Here is a 16,758-nt window from a genome sequence, read left to right on the forward strand (position 1 = left end):
GCTCTTCCCTGAGAATCACACCCTGTGCCCGCCCGACACCTCCCTTTCGCCCTATTCACTACCGCACCCTCTGACACTCCTTTTCCTCTGTGTCCGATTGTCCAGGCTGGTCCTAGGGTATCAGCTAGCCCTGCAGATGTAGTTTATGGCCACAGCTGTAAAGAATCACCCCTCTTCAAAGGAGTTATAGTAGATCAAGGCCCACACTCGATGAGATCCGTCACAGCAGAAGCGTTGCTATTATCTGAAAACCATCCTGTATTGTGATTGGGGAGGGGACCGAGCCTGAAGCGGAAGATTCCAGGGATGACTCTTTGTACATCAAAGTTTTTACAATTATGTGTCACATTAAAAATATATAGCACTCCGACAAAGTAGTAAGATTATAAAACTTTAATAATTTATAAATATATACAAGAAAACAAAAATAGTAATAACATATAAACATTTTTAGGGAAAAACAACGAAGTAGCGGTCGGCTGTGCGAATAGTCCCAACGCAGCACAACGTCCAGATTTCCGGCGTGGGGCGTCGCGGGGGGTGGGTCATCAGTAGCAAACTGTTGTGAGAATAGTTCCAAGGCAGCAGAACGCGCTGAAATCTAGATGACACGAAAGTGATGTCTAGTAAGTTGCCACCCAGCAAATAACGGCATGGGGCGTCGCGGGGGGTGGGTCATCAGTAGCAAACTGTTGCGCGAATAGTTCCAAGGCAGCAGAACGATGGCACCAAGGTGATGTCCAGTAAGTTGCCGCACTGGTTTTGGTATCCTACAATGCTGCTCCGAATAACGGCGTGGGGCGCCCCGGGGGAGGCGGCGTGAACGGGCCTCTGCAGGTGGAGTGTCATCTGTTGTAGTGGGGCGCCCCTTTACCGTTTCAGTTGCCATTCCGTCCGTTTTTGGTCCACTGTGTCAAAAGCCGCAATTCAGCTGAGTTGCGCCCACTCTTGCGGTGCAGCGATAGGCGGCTGTCACAGGACTCTCAAAATGGCGGCAGGCTGTTTCCTTTTTGGGCCTGGTCCACTGAAATGGCCCTGGGACACCTTGGAAATCGGACGCTTGTCTGCTAGGTCTTGGACCCCATTCTCGAAAGCGTCCCCTCCGCCTTGAGAATTCATCAAAAGTTTTGGGGGCTCCGACTCCTGCAGGCTTCTGGTGGGGAGCGGCTGCCATGATTGCTCGCGGAATGACCACGACTGAGCTACGAGATGGTGGTGCTCTCATGCTGACGCCAGCTTCAGTCTGAAACATCCAGAAACAAGGTGGGGCTTTCATCGTTTGGGAAAAAAAAAAAGTTTTCATCCAATGAAAAGTGTTGTTTTTAGGTCACATGATCAAGCCTTCCATCATTAGGAAACCAAAAGTAAAATGAACCAATGAAAAGTTTTATAAACAAGTCACATGACCTGTTATGCGGCATAGGGTATAAAATGCGGAGAAAATACGTTGGCACGTGAGGCGGCGTCAGTAGCGGACCGATGTGCGAATAGGTCGAAGGCAATACAACGCGCCAAGATCCGGATGGCACCGAGGTGGTGTCATAGTTGAGAGTTCTGAGCAGCGGTTGTAACACTGTCTGAAGCTTATTTGCAGCTGCTGCAGCTTCACTACGCGCCAAGATCCGGATGGCACCGAGGTGGTGTCTAGTAAGGTGCACTGGTGTGGCCATCCTACAATGCTGAAAGTCGGCGTGGGGCGCCCCGTTGGCCTGTGAGTTTGCGTCAGTAGCGGACCGATGTGCGAATAGGCCGAAAGCAGCACAACGCGCCAAGATCCGGATGGCACCGAGGTGGTGTCTAGTAAGTTGCCGCACTGGTGTGGCCATCCAACAATGCTGAAAGTCGGCGTGGGGCGCCCCGTTGGCCTGTGAGTTTGCGTCAGTAGCGGACCGATGTGCGAATAGGCCGAAGGCAGCACAACGCGCCAAGATCCGGATGGCACCGAGGTGGTGTCTAGTAAGTTGCCGCACTGGTGTGGCCATCCTACAATGCTGAAAGTCGGCATGGGGCGCCCCGTTGGCCTGTGAGATGGCGTCAGTAGCGGACCGATGTGTGAATGGGGCCGAAGGCAGCGCAACAATATTTTCGGAATAGAAGACACCACTAGGCGCTGAGATGCCAAGATCCGGATGGCACCGAGGTGGTGTGTAGCAAGTTGCCGCACTGGTGTGGCCATCCTACAATGCTGAAAGTCGGCGTGGGGCGCCCCGTTGGCCTGTGAGTTTGCGTCAGTAGCGGACCGATGTGCGAATAGGCCGAAGGCAGCACAACGCGCCAAGATCCGGATGGCACCGAGGTGGTGTCTAGTAAGTTGTCGCACTTCTGTGGCCATCCTACAATGTTGAAAGTCGGCGTGGGGCGCCCCGTTGGCCTGTGAGATGGCGTCAGTAGCGGACCGATGTGCGAATGGGGCCAAAGGCAGCGCAACAATATTTTCTGATTTGAAGACACCACAAGGCGCTGAGATGCCAAGATCCGGATGGCACCGAGGTGGTGTCTAGCAAGTTGTGGCACTGGTGTGGCCATCGTACAATGGTAAAAGTCGGCGTGGGGCGCCCTGTTGGCCTGTGAGATGGTGTCAGTAGCGGACTGATGTGTGAATGGGGCCAAAGGCAGCGCAACAATATTTTCTACAATATTTTCGGAGTAGAAGACACCACAAGGCGCTGAGATGCCAAGATCCGGATGGCACCGAGGTGATGTCTAAGTTGCGGACCGATGTGCGAATGGGGCCAAAGGCAGCGCAACAATATTTTCTGAAGAGAATACACCACAAGGCGCTGAGATGCCAAGATCCGGATGGCACCGAGGTGATGTCTAAGTTGCGGACCGATGTGCGAATGGGGCCAAAGGTAGCGTAACAAGATTTTCTGTATGGAAGATACCACTAGGCGTTGAGATGCCAAGATTCGGATGGCACCGAGGTGATGTCTAGCAAGTTGTGCCACTGGTGTGGCCATCGTACAATGGTAAAAGTCGGCGTGGGGCGCCCTATTGGCCTGTGAGATGGTGTCAGTAGCGGACTGATGTGCGAATGGGGCCAAAGGCAGCGCAACAATATTTTCTGACTGACACCACAAGGCGCTGAGATGCCAAGATCCGGATGGCACCGAGGTGATGTCTAAGTTGCGGACTGATGTGCGAATGGGGCCAAAGGCAGCGTAACAATATTTTCTGTATGGAAGATACCACTAGGCGTTGAGATGCCAAGATTCGGATGGCACCGAGGTGATGTCCAGCAAGTTGCTGTACTGGTGTGGTCATCCTACAATGCTGAAACTCGGCGTGGGTTGCCCCATTAGCCTGTGAGATGGCGTCAGTAGCGGACCGATGTGCGAATAGGCCGAAGGCAGCACAACGCGCCAAGATCCGGGTGTCACCGTGGTGGTTTCATAGTTGAGAGGCACTTCATCTGCAGTGGGGCGCCGAGATCCGGATGGCACCGAGGTGATGTCTAGCAAGTTGCTGTACTGGTGTGGTCATCCTACAATGCTGAAATGTAGTGGGGCGCCCCTTTACCGTTTCAGTTGCCATTCAGCTGAGTTTCGGCTGCTCTTGATGCTACAGCGACAGGCGGCTGCAAGAGGACTCTCAAAATGGCGGCCTGTTCTTTGGATTTGGGCCTGGTCCACTAAAATGGCCCTGGGACACCTTAGAACTCGGACGCTCGATTTTTTTTTCCTTTCCTGTACATGCAAAAAAAGGTAAATGCCCGGTACGTTACACGCTTCATCTGCCACGATGAACTCTCCAGAGGAACCGAAAAAAAATATAGTTGTGGTAACTATACCATGCATCGTCATATGGAGAGGTGGCACCAATTAATTATAGTGCTGCATAAAAGAGAGATTTGGAGGAGAACCCCTGACCTGCTAGTACATTCATCAAAGAAGTGGCACTGAGAGCTTCAGAGGCAAGGGAAACGGTCCCAAATATTTAGAAGAACTTTGGAAAGATTAAAATGACATGTTTAGATTGTGGTAAATTAATTTCATGTGGACAGATGAGTGTTACTCTAATAAATACAGCATATGAACATCATCATAGTCGATGGTTGGTAGAGACATTTTGACTATATCCTGGACCTGCCCGTCCTCGCCCAAAATGGCGCCGGAATAAATGGGACTCGTAACTCCTTGTTGTGTACTGGTTGCAGAACCTTGAAATCACGAGATACGTATGCAGTTTTGAAGCACATGGCGGGCGGGGACGAGAATTGATTGAATATTTCGACATCCCTATTGATATTAAGTTCTGATGTGTTATTGATTACTATACTGTTGAAAATTCGAATTAACGTCACCCATGGTACTTGCCCGCAAATGTATATCTAGATAATTTTATTGTAACTGGCCCTGTCGTATTTTAATTATAAAATGTACATCCACCGATTCCGTAACTGTTAGACACCTTAGTTCTTGCAACCTAATGGCCCGCCCGTTACGTTCCTCTACAGTGTAAATGTCTATTCATCATATACGATTACAGTTTGCTCCGTGGCAGGCCCACGTGGTTATAGGCTCGTATTTGTATAATGAAATTTTCACAATAAAGGTTTTTAAAAGAAAACATGGTAGTAGTATATACATTGGTAAAGTTTTTAATAATAGTCACTGTTTTAGAATCATTAAAAGGCAAGTGAAATAAAGCAGACCAATTACATGAAGGGTAAAAGGTATAATACGAAGGAACGCAGTAAAGATAAATGGTCAAGGGCTGTTGTGTTTTCTATTCCTGCAACATAAAGTGATCGATAAGAATCTCATATTCAGGCGTATCGGCGACTAAGACAGCAGGTCGACCCTCTTTTGCTCAACGGCTCCGTCATGGGACGAAGAAACGCTCTTTTTCTCAAAAAAAGAATATATTTTACTTGCAGGACAGTTGTAAAATTTCCGGGAAAGTACATTAGCCTGGAACATTATAACATATATTTAAGAAAAAATAATGTTCGGAAGTAATTAAAAGCGTAATTTTTAGGTGATATGACCAAGCCTTTCATCATTACAATAAGAAAAGTAAAATGAACCAATGAAAAGTTTTATTAACAAGTCACATGACTTGTTATGCTTACGTTACGCGCTGCGCGCCCCGGATGACTTCCGGATGCGCTAACGCGGCGCGTCATATGACGCATTACGCGACAACGCAGGTCCAGAATATAGTCAAAATGTCTCCACCAACCAGCGGTCGAAACACAACCCCTTTCAGCAGGCTAAATAGTTCTGTTAAATGACAACAGAAGGGACAGGCAACAAGAACCATCAGTCAAAGAGGGGAGGGCTAGTTCTTCTCTACCGGGTTTCATTGGGGCGCTACCGGAACTGATCGAATTGGTAGTCTACAGTGTTTCTGGATGTTTCAGACTGAAGCTGGGGTTAGCATGAGAGCAGCACCATTTCGTAGCTCCGTTGTGGCCATTCCGCAACCAATCATGGCAGCCGCTCTTTATCGTTATTTTGGGCGGGGTGGGTGGCGGAGCCGAGCTGTTTTGCAGCCATCATTGTGTGGAGTTCAGTTCATCTCACTAGTTTTGTATTTGTCATGAGGGGTTGTTCCTAATGTTTCTATTTTAGCGAGGTCAAAAAGAGATCCCATTAGTGGCCTACTGATTTTACTCGATTCCTTTTCTTTTTTTTTTACACGATTTTTCGTTATCTGCAAAGACTAAACAGAGTATTGCGACTCTGTGTTTGTTTGTAAATAGAGAATGAACCAAAGAGAACTAATTCTAAAACAGTAAATACTTGGATAACAATCAATCAAATGGAGAGAGAAGCAGGCACGACGGATTACAACGGGGGAAAAGGCCTGCGTTAACTACCTTTCACTATCTGCAAAGAGAGAGTACTCCTAATAGAAATGAGGGGGGGGGGCACCATTCAAAGCAGATCAGTGTGCATAAACACGAAAATGTTTTCACTTACCACGTACTTGACATTCGACAGCTTATGATATTTGCTATTAAAAAACCATTGAAATTCACTGAAAAAACCATAGGTTATAGACCATATATAGTTAGGAATTAGCATTTACAAAACCTTGAAAATTCACTGAAAAAACCATAGGTTATAGACCATATATAGTTAGGAATTAGCATTTAAAAAACCTTATTTTATTCACACAAAACCATTGAAATTCCATATATAGTTAGTTGCACTAACTATATATCGCGCACCCGCAATCCACTGCTGATGATGTCACATATTACATCATTCATGACATGGTCAGTGACATCACTGATGACATCACTGATGACATCTCAAATGACATCACTGATGACATCTCATTTGACATCAATGACCACATCACTGATGATATCATTCATGTGACAATACAATGCATCTCCTCACATTTTAATATAACCTCTGTTTCACCCAGTGTTAAATACAGAGTATAATTTTTGAAACCATTGACACACCAATACTAGTTACTACATACGCACTCACTGATTCGTACGTCTACACACACATTCACTCATTCACCCATACAATCATTCATACATACAATCACTCATCTTTACAACACTATCATATGCACTCATACACCTATACAGACACTCACACTCTGCCACTCATCCATGGAGTTACTCACACACCTAGTCAGTCCTGTAAAGAATCAATCACACTTCCATTTTCTAGTTTATACAGTTAAACATAGAGCACCTTACGTTTTCAACCATATACTAACACATACTTAGTCTCTTATACAATCATTGATAGTAGTACACATTGATCTGCACAGAGTCACACACCTCCCAGCCAGCCACACACACACTCAGTCTCCCATGCAAATACTTGGGTAATCAATCAATAACCCATATAGTTACTCATATAGCTACTGATCAACACATGCAGCAGTTTACAGAACAACAGACATAATGATGCACAAATTAAGACAGTTTAGTCACTAACCCATGCATTCAGTGAGACACATTTAATCACTCACTCATACAGTCAGTCACGCACCTACTAAATCCTTCATCCAGACACTTCTACATCTACTCATTCTTCAATATGTAAAACATATTTAAACTTTACAGAAACACACAGTCACTGGATGATGTCATCAGTGATGTCATTTGAGATGTTGTCAGTGATGTCATCAGTGATGTCATTTGAGATGTCATCAGTGATGTCATCAGTGATGTCACTGACCATGTCATGAATGATGTAATATGTGACATCATCAGCAGTGGATTGCGGGTGCGCGATATATAGTTAGTGCAACTAACTATATATGGAATTTCAATGGTTTTGTGTGAGTAAAATGTTATGTTATGTTATGTTATGTTAAATTAGGGCTTATATAGCGCAACGGCTACTCCAAAGGAGTGTCCCGGCGCTTTGAGCTCCAAACCAAAAGGGGGGCAGAAAACATAACAGTAACAAAAAAAAGGGGCCACAGAGGGGAGAATTATCCGGCAAATAGCCAAGTTTTCAAGTTTTTCCTGAAAATAAGCAAATTAGAGGTGCTCCGCAGAGACAACGGCAATGAGTTCCAAAGCTTAGGAGCGAGAAAGCTAAAAGACCGGCCGCCTAGCCGAGCCTTTTTGATACGTGGAACCCGAGCCAAGGCCAAAGTTTCTGACCTAAGGGAGCGTGCCGGTCGATAAAAGTCCAGCCTCCTCTGAAGATACTTGGCACCAGTGCCATATAAGGCCTTGTGGGCAAGAGTCATAGTCTTAAACAGTATCCTCTTCCGCACCGGGAGCCAGTGAAGGGATGCAAGAAGATGAGAGGCACTAGTCCGACGATGAAGGCCAAAGATGGCACGCGCAGCAGCGTTCTGGGTGATCTGCAGGCGTTGGAGGAGGTATTCAGGCAGGCCCAGATAAAGAGCGTTAGCATAGTCCATAAGGTTTTTTAAATGCTAATTCCTAACTATATATGGTCTATAACCTATGGTTTTTTCAGTGAATTTTCAAGGTTTTGTAAATGCTAATTCCTAACTATATATGGTCTATAACCTATGGTTTTTTCAGTGAATATATATATAAATAAGACTGTCATGGTTGGGCTGTTCATTCTTTGCACCTCATTCGTAATGCTGGTTACTTTGCTTTGTTTCATCTGCCTAATAATCGCAGATCACTCTTTCTATGCAAGATTACGATTGTTTCAATAAATAAATTTAAAACCTTATTCATATCGTTTCTATGTTTAACAAGGGCATGAATGAGTAGACAATGAAAGGGGTAAGATCTGTTTGCAAAATTCCATTGGGGATCAGATTGTCGTTTTTAAGGTTGCCACAATCACCTGCCACACCAGGAATGTTTGAAGTCAGGATGAGGCACTGTTAGATAGCTATGAGTTGCCCAACAGTCTCTGATGGTGTAGAGGGACTCAGTCCCCGCATTTTGAATTCCTCTTGTCCTAATACGCAGTCCTACCTTTTTTAGTGAGAACCATATAACACTTTTTGCCACTACTCTCGGGCTACAGCATCAAAAGATGTGACAGACCTTTCGACAGGGGTGGTGGCATAGCTATTATTCATAAATATGTAGTAGGCTGTAGCCTTGTTGCTTGCTCTATGCAAGATTGTGAAAGTGCCTTATTTCAGATACCTGGGAATACAAACTTTTTAACTTACAGATTTCCTGACCCCTTCAAAGCATTCAGACTAGTTTTAACACTGGTTCTTCTATTTTAGAATTTCTACTGTTTAACGATAAAAATGGTACCCCACCTGTCTGGTAGGGCCTTGCTCCTGTGGCACAAAATATCCCAAAACGTGATCACCAAGCAGAATCCATATGCTTTACAAGATGGCAGCTGTGGAAATTGGGCCCCAGCTCAGCCGGCACCTAGCGAAACCTATGAAACCAGAAGTTACTACTAACAAAGCAGAAGTTGGCCCAGCCACTGATAATGCAACAACCTCCCATAGAAAATATTAGAGGCAGTGACTTAAAATAGAACTGCATTAGAATAAAGTTAAACTAAATAGATAATTTTGACTTTTTAATTTAAAACGAAATGTAAATTTACTATAGTCAATTTAAATTAATTCTAGAGAAAATGATTGTAATTTATAATACATAATAAATAATATAACAAAAAGTACTTAGGTGGGATTTTTTGAGAATAAATCTTTGTGAAATAATGTTAATGTAATTTAATATATTTAAATGTATTATTTATCAATCATTTAATTCAAATACTGCTGTAGCATTTTGATATTGGGTTACAACTTCAAAAATATAAAAAAAATCATTTTCAATAGCATTTCACCCAAAAACATTATGAGCAATTTTCTTCAAATTAATAAACTTATGAGATTTTCCCAATTCCTTACTAAATGTAGATCTCTGCCCTTATTTCTCTATGGTAAAGTATTGCAGATAGCAAACACAATTACGTTGAAACAAAATAATGAAAATTCTGCATAGTAAATATTATTGTAAATTCATGTTAAATATTCAAATTGAATGTAGAACAACATTACAAATTGTGATAGCATTAACAACTTAGTTTAGATTCAAAATTTCTAAAGGAATGAGCATCAGAATGAGTAACACGAAAAAAAGAGAGACCCAACAAATGACAGAGAAGATCAAAAATCCATGGTTTAGTGGAACACTGAATGAAGAAAGGCGGAAACTGAGACAGGTGGAAAGAAAATGGAGACAACACCCATCAACGCACGAACTGAATACCCTTAGGAGAATACGGAGCGGATACATTAAAAAGGTCCTAAACTCAAAAAAGGATTTTATTAGATCGGAACTAGATAATGCCAAAAATAGGCCGCGGAAACTATTCGAGATTTTAAAACAGCAATCTAATAAAGTGGCCAAAACTGCCCAAGAAACGACAAAAACCCAACTAAGTTGTGAAGAGTTCGCATCTTTCTTTACCAACAAGGCTAATACTCTGGAAAGAGAGCTTAGGAAAAATGAAGCTGACAATATTGATAATACAGACAACTGTACACCGCAAACAGTTATTATCACATCGGAAATAACCCGTATCACAAAAAACAGGGCGCAGTGGGATAACTTCAAGATACTGGACCAAAACACCATCGCCAAAACACTGTCGGACATCAAACCCAACAACCATTATAACGATCCACTCCCATCAAAGTGCGTCAAAGAAATAAATCATATTGTGATTCCCATATGGACGAAAATAATAAACGCCTCCCTATCCCAAGGAACACTGCCAGATTGCCTAAAAACGGGTCAAGTCGTTCCCATCATCAAAAAACCCACAGCGGACCCAGCAGACCCAAATAACTTTCGCCCTGTGACCAACATCCCTATTCTTGCCAAACTAATTGAAAAATTTGTTCAAAACCAATTAAGCCAACACATCACGAACTTCTCACTACTAGACGATTGTCAGTCAGGATTCAGAACAGGACATAGCACAGAGACAGCGATCCTACATATTGTCGATGATGCACTACAGGCGTTAGACCTTAATCAGACATGTCTTCTTATCCTCCTAGACCTATCATCAGCATTTGATACGGTAAATCATGAAAAATTATTGAATAGACTTCATAACAGGATGGGATTGGCAGGAAATGTGCTAAAATGGTTTGAATCTTTCCTTCAGAATAGAACACAAAGATTCCTGGTCAATCAGTCACTCTCAACATCAAGCCCTAATTCAATTGGAGTCCCGCAAGGCTCTACGCTATCTCCATCACTATTTAACCTATACATTGAACCTCTCACAGAAATACTTCGAAATTCAAAGATATCCTATCACATGTATGCGGATGATACGCAGATTTACATCAAGATAACATCCATGGAGGACGTCAAGAGAATGAACGAAGCCTTAAAAATATCGTTACAATGGCTAGCAGATAATCATTTGAAGCTAAATGCACAAAAAACAGAATTTCTATTAATCACACCATCAAATAAACACACAGAAGGGAAAGAATGGTGCAATATGATCACAGCGTTAAACTGCACCCCTACACTAGTTACATCTGCAAAATCATTAGGAATCACACTTGATGAGAACCTAAACATGAAAGACCACATCAAAGCTATGGCAAAAAGCGCACAATATCACCTGAACTACATCAGAAAAATGAAACCTTTCATATCCACGACGGATCTTAAAATGGCAGTACAATCACTAGTCATTTCAAGAATTGAATATGGATGTACAACGCTAGCAGGGCTCCCAAAAATTTCAACAGCACCACTAAAGGCATGTCTCAATGCAGCTGCAAGACTGATAACCGGATCGAGAAAATTTGACCACATATCACCACACCAGAAAGCATTAAACTGGCTACCTTACGAAGCCAGAATCCAGCTGAAAATGGCATGCATAACCCACAAAGCGCTACACCACAACACACCTAAGTACCTGGCTCAGAAAATTAAAATCTCCGGAGGAAGCAGACCGGCCAGGAGTGCAAAGGAGATGCAACTGAGACCAGCCATCTTCAAGAAGAAGAAATCGTACGACAGAGCATTCTCAGGAGCAGCACCAAGGATCTGGAATTCACTTCCGCCAAGCATAAGAAAAATTACAGACACTACATCCTTCAAGAGGGAAACGAAAAGCTTCCTAATAAATAAGTTCCTTCCATAGGTCGGACCGAGGTCAAAAGAACATTAGATAAAGGAGTGAAAACAAAAGCTTCACAAACTATAAGCATTTGGGAATGAATGATTCTAGACCACTCATTTTTAGCCATATTCAAACATATTTAATATCTATATATATTACATATATAAGTATTAATGTAAACACCGGAATATGACATACCATGTATATACTTCCTGTATAACGTCTAATGTATAATGTCTATCTATGGCTTTTAAATGTACCTACCTTTTTACATTGAACGAATTTACTAACTCTTGTCTGTATCTACCTCATGTAATGTAAAGCGCTCTGATACCTAAGGGTCTTGTTCGCGCTATAGAAAAACTTTAAATAAATAAATAAATAAACAAATGATAACAAGATTGAGAAAGTGCTCACATTTTTAACGAGAACCCAGCTGCTAAAATGTATTGCCATCTCAGAGACGAATAACTGCAGCTAGTGTGATTAGGAACAGGGTAATCCCACACGTTTGAACCTACAAGCTGTAATTACTACCAGCAACACTGGTTCAGTAGTACTTCTCCAGATTTCTGAAGATCAAGCAGTGTCCCTGTCAGAACAAAATACAATAGAAGACATCAATCAAGATGAACATTTTTTAAAAATTCATAAAAATATGGTTAAGGCATTGTTAATATTCATTTCACCAGGCCCACTTTCTGCTTCAGTGCTATTTGATAAAAAATGTTGGCTAGCGTATAGTGTCTACCAGACTAATGTATAAAAACATGAACTTTTACTCTAAATATGACAAAACAAGGACCTCGAGTAAACTAGTGACAATACACTATTGTGCCTTCTGTGGCTCTTATTATGAAATGAATTCCATTGGTTAAAATGGTGTTCTACCCTCCGTTTCCCACTAGAGTGTGCTGATGATGACCATTTTAGCGAAGGTTTGCAGAGCTTGGGGAGTTTCTTTCGGTATTCTCTGCTGATAATGACCAACTCTTCCTGATATTTTTCACTTTTACAACCACATTTTTAAACAATTTGTTATATATTGGAATCATTCTAAAAGCACCTTTCACAACATGTTTAAATGGACCATTATTCTGGAGGGTCACTGAGTTCCATCAAAGAGCCAGGTCCTTTAGAAACTTAGGGAGTGATGTAGTCTGACGGAGGTGGAGAGGGAGGGAGTTCCATGCCTTGGCCATTAGGAGGGAGTGGGAGCACCCTCCTGCTCTGGTTTTTTTGATCCGAGGTACCACCGCAAGGGAGAGCTGGGCTGAGCAGAGAGAATGCTGGGGAGTGTGGAACATGAAGTGGTGGTTTAGGTTGGTGGGTCCGGTGTTGTGGAGGGCCTTGTGTGCCTGGGTGAAAAGCTTGAAGGCTATTCTGTCCTCGACGGGGAGCCAGTGTAGGATCTGTAGGTGCTGGTTGATGTGGCAGGAGCGGGGTAGGTTGAGGACTAGTCTGGCGGCGGTGTTATGGATGTTCTGGAGTTTGCGGGTGAGGTTCTTGTTGATTCCGGCATAGGGTGCATGGTCTGCTGATCTTGCACAATTTCATAATAGCCCAAGCAAGCAGATTGCAAACTAATGTCACATAAAGCCTGAGATTTGAATCGACTCCAGGGCTTTGATAGCCGTTTACCATTAGAGAGCAAGAAAAGCTGCTCCCCCATCACCATGCAGGCAGGGTGTGATGGGTGTCAAGGAAATACCATAGGTAAGCAAAAGAGTGTTGTACAGAGTTCCCCAGTGTGAGCCAGTGTTATAGCTCAGTCGATTGTCTCTCTCAGTTAGGGTGGCGGGACAAGTGCATGGTGTAGACCCTGTTGTCCCAATCGGTGTCCGTCCAGCGTCATCATTGGTATCCTGCTCCTACGGCAGGCTGGCGGTGCAATGCCCGTCGGGCAGCCCGAAGGGCCGCACTTTGATGGAGATCTTTTATTCCGAGCCAGCGGGTGTATGTGTGTGAGGGACCTAGGGGTATAATTGAGCACAACAGCAACATTCGGTGCCAAAAATCGCACACTAGACTGTATGAACACTGCAAAATTAATCATCATCGCCCAGAAAACATCAGGTGGGCAGTACTAGAGTGTGTACCTAACTCCAATCAACAAGCCCTCTTCCGACTTGAACAAAGATGGGTACACCGATTACAGTGCGAGGAACGGGGATTGAACGAGGGGGTGCCCTGGACTGCCCTCGCCAGATAGGCATGATTTTGGACTTTATTGTCCATTCCTTAATGAGTACTGGGATAACAAATCAGCTTCTACTGTACGTTCCAAGATGGCCCCCGCATTGAAGGGCGTCCTAGCTGCTGCCTCGAGCTAACCCCTTCTCACTTTCCACTCTTGCATTCCGGGGCAGAGCAACCAGAGGGACACGCCCCCCGCTTGGTGCGCGCCCGTTGTCAATTTCCCTTTAACTATACTGTAGACTCCCGGGCATCCCAGCCGGCTGTCCTTGCTACTTGCGACCGTGGGAGGGGTAGGTGCTGAGATGCCCGCCTTCAGCGACGCTTGAGGTAAGGTGTGGAGCCACTTTCACAGACCGCGCGCTCTATGCTAGACGCCCGGCCAGCCATCCGCCAGCGGATCCCCTTCACGAGGGACGCTGCGTGATGGTGTTTACTTTTTACTTTTCACTTTTTCCGTTAACCCAGCGGGTTGCCTTACTTTCCCCAGAGGAACCTCTCACCCGCTGTTGGCCCCACATGGACAGCTTGTGAGGCACCCGGATCCACATTAGCGGGTAAGCGCGTTGTCATCATTGTTGGCATTGTTCGCGCTCACGCGCACACGCTAATCAGGGCACTGTCCTTGTTTTGGGCGTTTTTGTCTGTGCCGCGATCACCACGCAAATACCGATCTTGAGCACATGACGGAGTGTCAGACTGGATATGAGCGTCCTGAATTTGTATATATGTGTATTGTGTTTATATTTGCGGTTTCTTTTCCATTTTTTATCTATTGGAATGTCCGGCTGAACTATTCAGTCTGCATTTCTGTATATTCATAACTTTGTAATGAATAAACGGGCCACCCTTACCAACTGACTGGGTTGGGGCGCTACATCACTAATGGCCCGGCATATTGGGTTCACACAGGACTCGGCAAGTCGCATAGTCGTTAGCCACGCCCTTTGCACTGAGATGCATGCTTTAAAAACTTACAGCATGACTGCTCACATATAGAGCGTGTTCGACTGTGCGCACTGGTTTTATTATCACCTCTCTCTCACAGTACCATGCAATTTGCTATGGCATAGCGTTTATACTCACGGGATATGCACGGTCAAGTCACCTTGATACACAGGCACCTGCTGATGTAAACTGTTGCTAGCATACTCTAACACCATGTATGTCTGTTTATTCAAATTTTCAGTTTCCAGTAGGTTTCCCGCCTGGAACCATTCCAGTACGACACCACTCAGGTCGTATATGGGGGTCTTCACAATCTAGTAGACACCCAGCAATTATATGAGCACTATGGTCCTGATGAATTGCCCTTACGGCAAGAAACATGTCGACCGTTTTCACATGAAGGGTTGAATAAGGATTGGTCTCATTGTCTATCACTCCTTAATACCCCTTAATTTTAACAAAGCAGCGAGCCTGATCATTAAAGTTATTCTTAATGGACTCGACTGACTTCTTTTAATTCTACACACACACACCCCCTTGCTCACTATTGCACTCCCTAGGTCCCTCACACACATACACCCGCTGGCTCGGAATAAAAGATCTCCATCAAAGTGCGGCCCTTCGGGCTGCCCGACGGGCATTGCACCGCCAGCCTGCCGTAGGAGCAGGATACCAATGATGACGCTGGACGGACACCGATTGGGACAACAGGTGTTGGCCTGTCGGTGACTTGTGTGAGGTATCCTAAAATTCTGAAAAGGGTCTACACCATGCACTTGTCCCGCCACCCTAACTGAGAGAGACAATCGACTGAGCTATAACACTGGCTCACACTGGGGAACTCTGTACAACACTCTTTTGCTTACCGTTGCGTTGGACGAGTACACTGGACCCCATTAAATAATCGTCCTTTTTATTCCCCCTGTTTGATATCAAGGAAATACCATACTCACCTCAGTACAGCCAAACCGCTTGCAGTGTATATATCCCTATTCTAGCCTACTCTTAGCACAGTCACAATCTCAGCACAAAGCACCACAGCCCTACAACAAGCGTAAGCACATAAAGACGATACAAGCCTATAGAATACGAAGTATCTCTGTTTTTGCACCTGCAGGCGTGGTATGTGATGCAGTCCCACTTTCAAAGGGGAGTGAAAACAGCAGTGTCAGGTCTACACTTTTGGATACTGCCTGTGCTGTAGCTATCACTGGTGCAGCAGGATCTGAGTCACTGGAACCCAGGGGCTACTAATACAACTAACACACAGTTATGGCTATTTATTTCTACACATCTAGGGGGGAGTAACCACATTTTCTTAGCTCTCAGTAGGGCCTATGGAACCCTTACTATACCACAAGGTTCTGCAGCCAGGACGTGGAACCAAGGGCTGCATTCAATGAAGGTTCTATTGTATGCACCCACAGCTTGTCAGCATGTGATACTTATCAACCCGTAGCACTGATTCTCCTAAACATATCAGCTGTCTGTGACATGGTTGACCATCATATCTTGCTGAATAGATTACAAGAATAATGTCTGAGATTGTATCAAGTCATTCTTGTGTGATAGAAAACATCAAGTCAGGATTGGTTTTGTGGAATCCAGGTGGTAACTGGTACATTGAGGAGTTTGTAGAGAATTCTTACTTTCTCAATTATTGTTAATAGCATATAATCAAAATTGTGCATATATTGCACACATCATTGATTCATGTAAGCTTAATTTGTAGATTCATACAGATTGCTAAAAAATAATCCTCAAACTAAATGAAAACACATATGAACAAAATACATTCCAAATCTATATGGACCAAAGGGAGGTGGATTTACCAACCGGGTTGGTGCCACAAAAGTAATCAAATATGTGACAAAGTGTATAAGTGGGTGTAGGAAAGGGCCATCATTTGTGCAGTGCACCCCCATATTTTTCCCCAATATGTTTTTGCTGGCTGTAGGACTATGCCTTTTACCTCTGCTAACAAGCAGTAAAATGCATGTGCTCTCCCGTTAAACATGGTTTATCATAATCTTGGTTGCTGTATTTAGCTTACCTATAGGTC

Source organism: Lissotriton helveticus, chromosome 7 (assembly GCF_964261635.1).
Source record: "Lissotriton helveticus chromosome 7, aLisHel1.1, whole genome shotgun sequence".
NCBI lineage: Eukaryota > Metazoa > Chordata > Amphibia > Caudata > Salamandridae > Lissotriton > Lissotriton helveticus.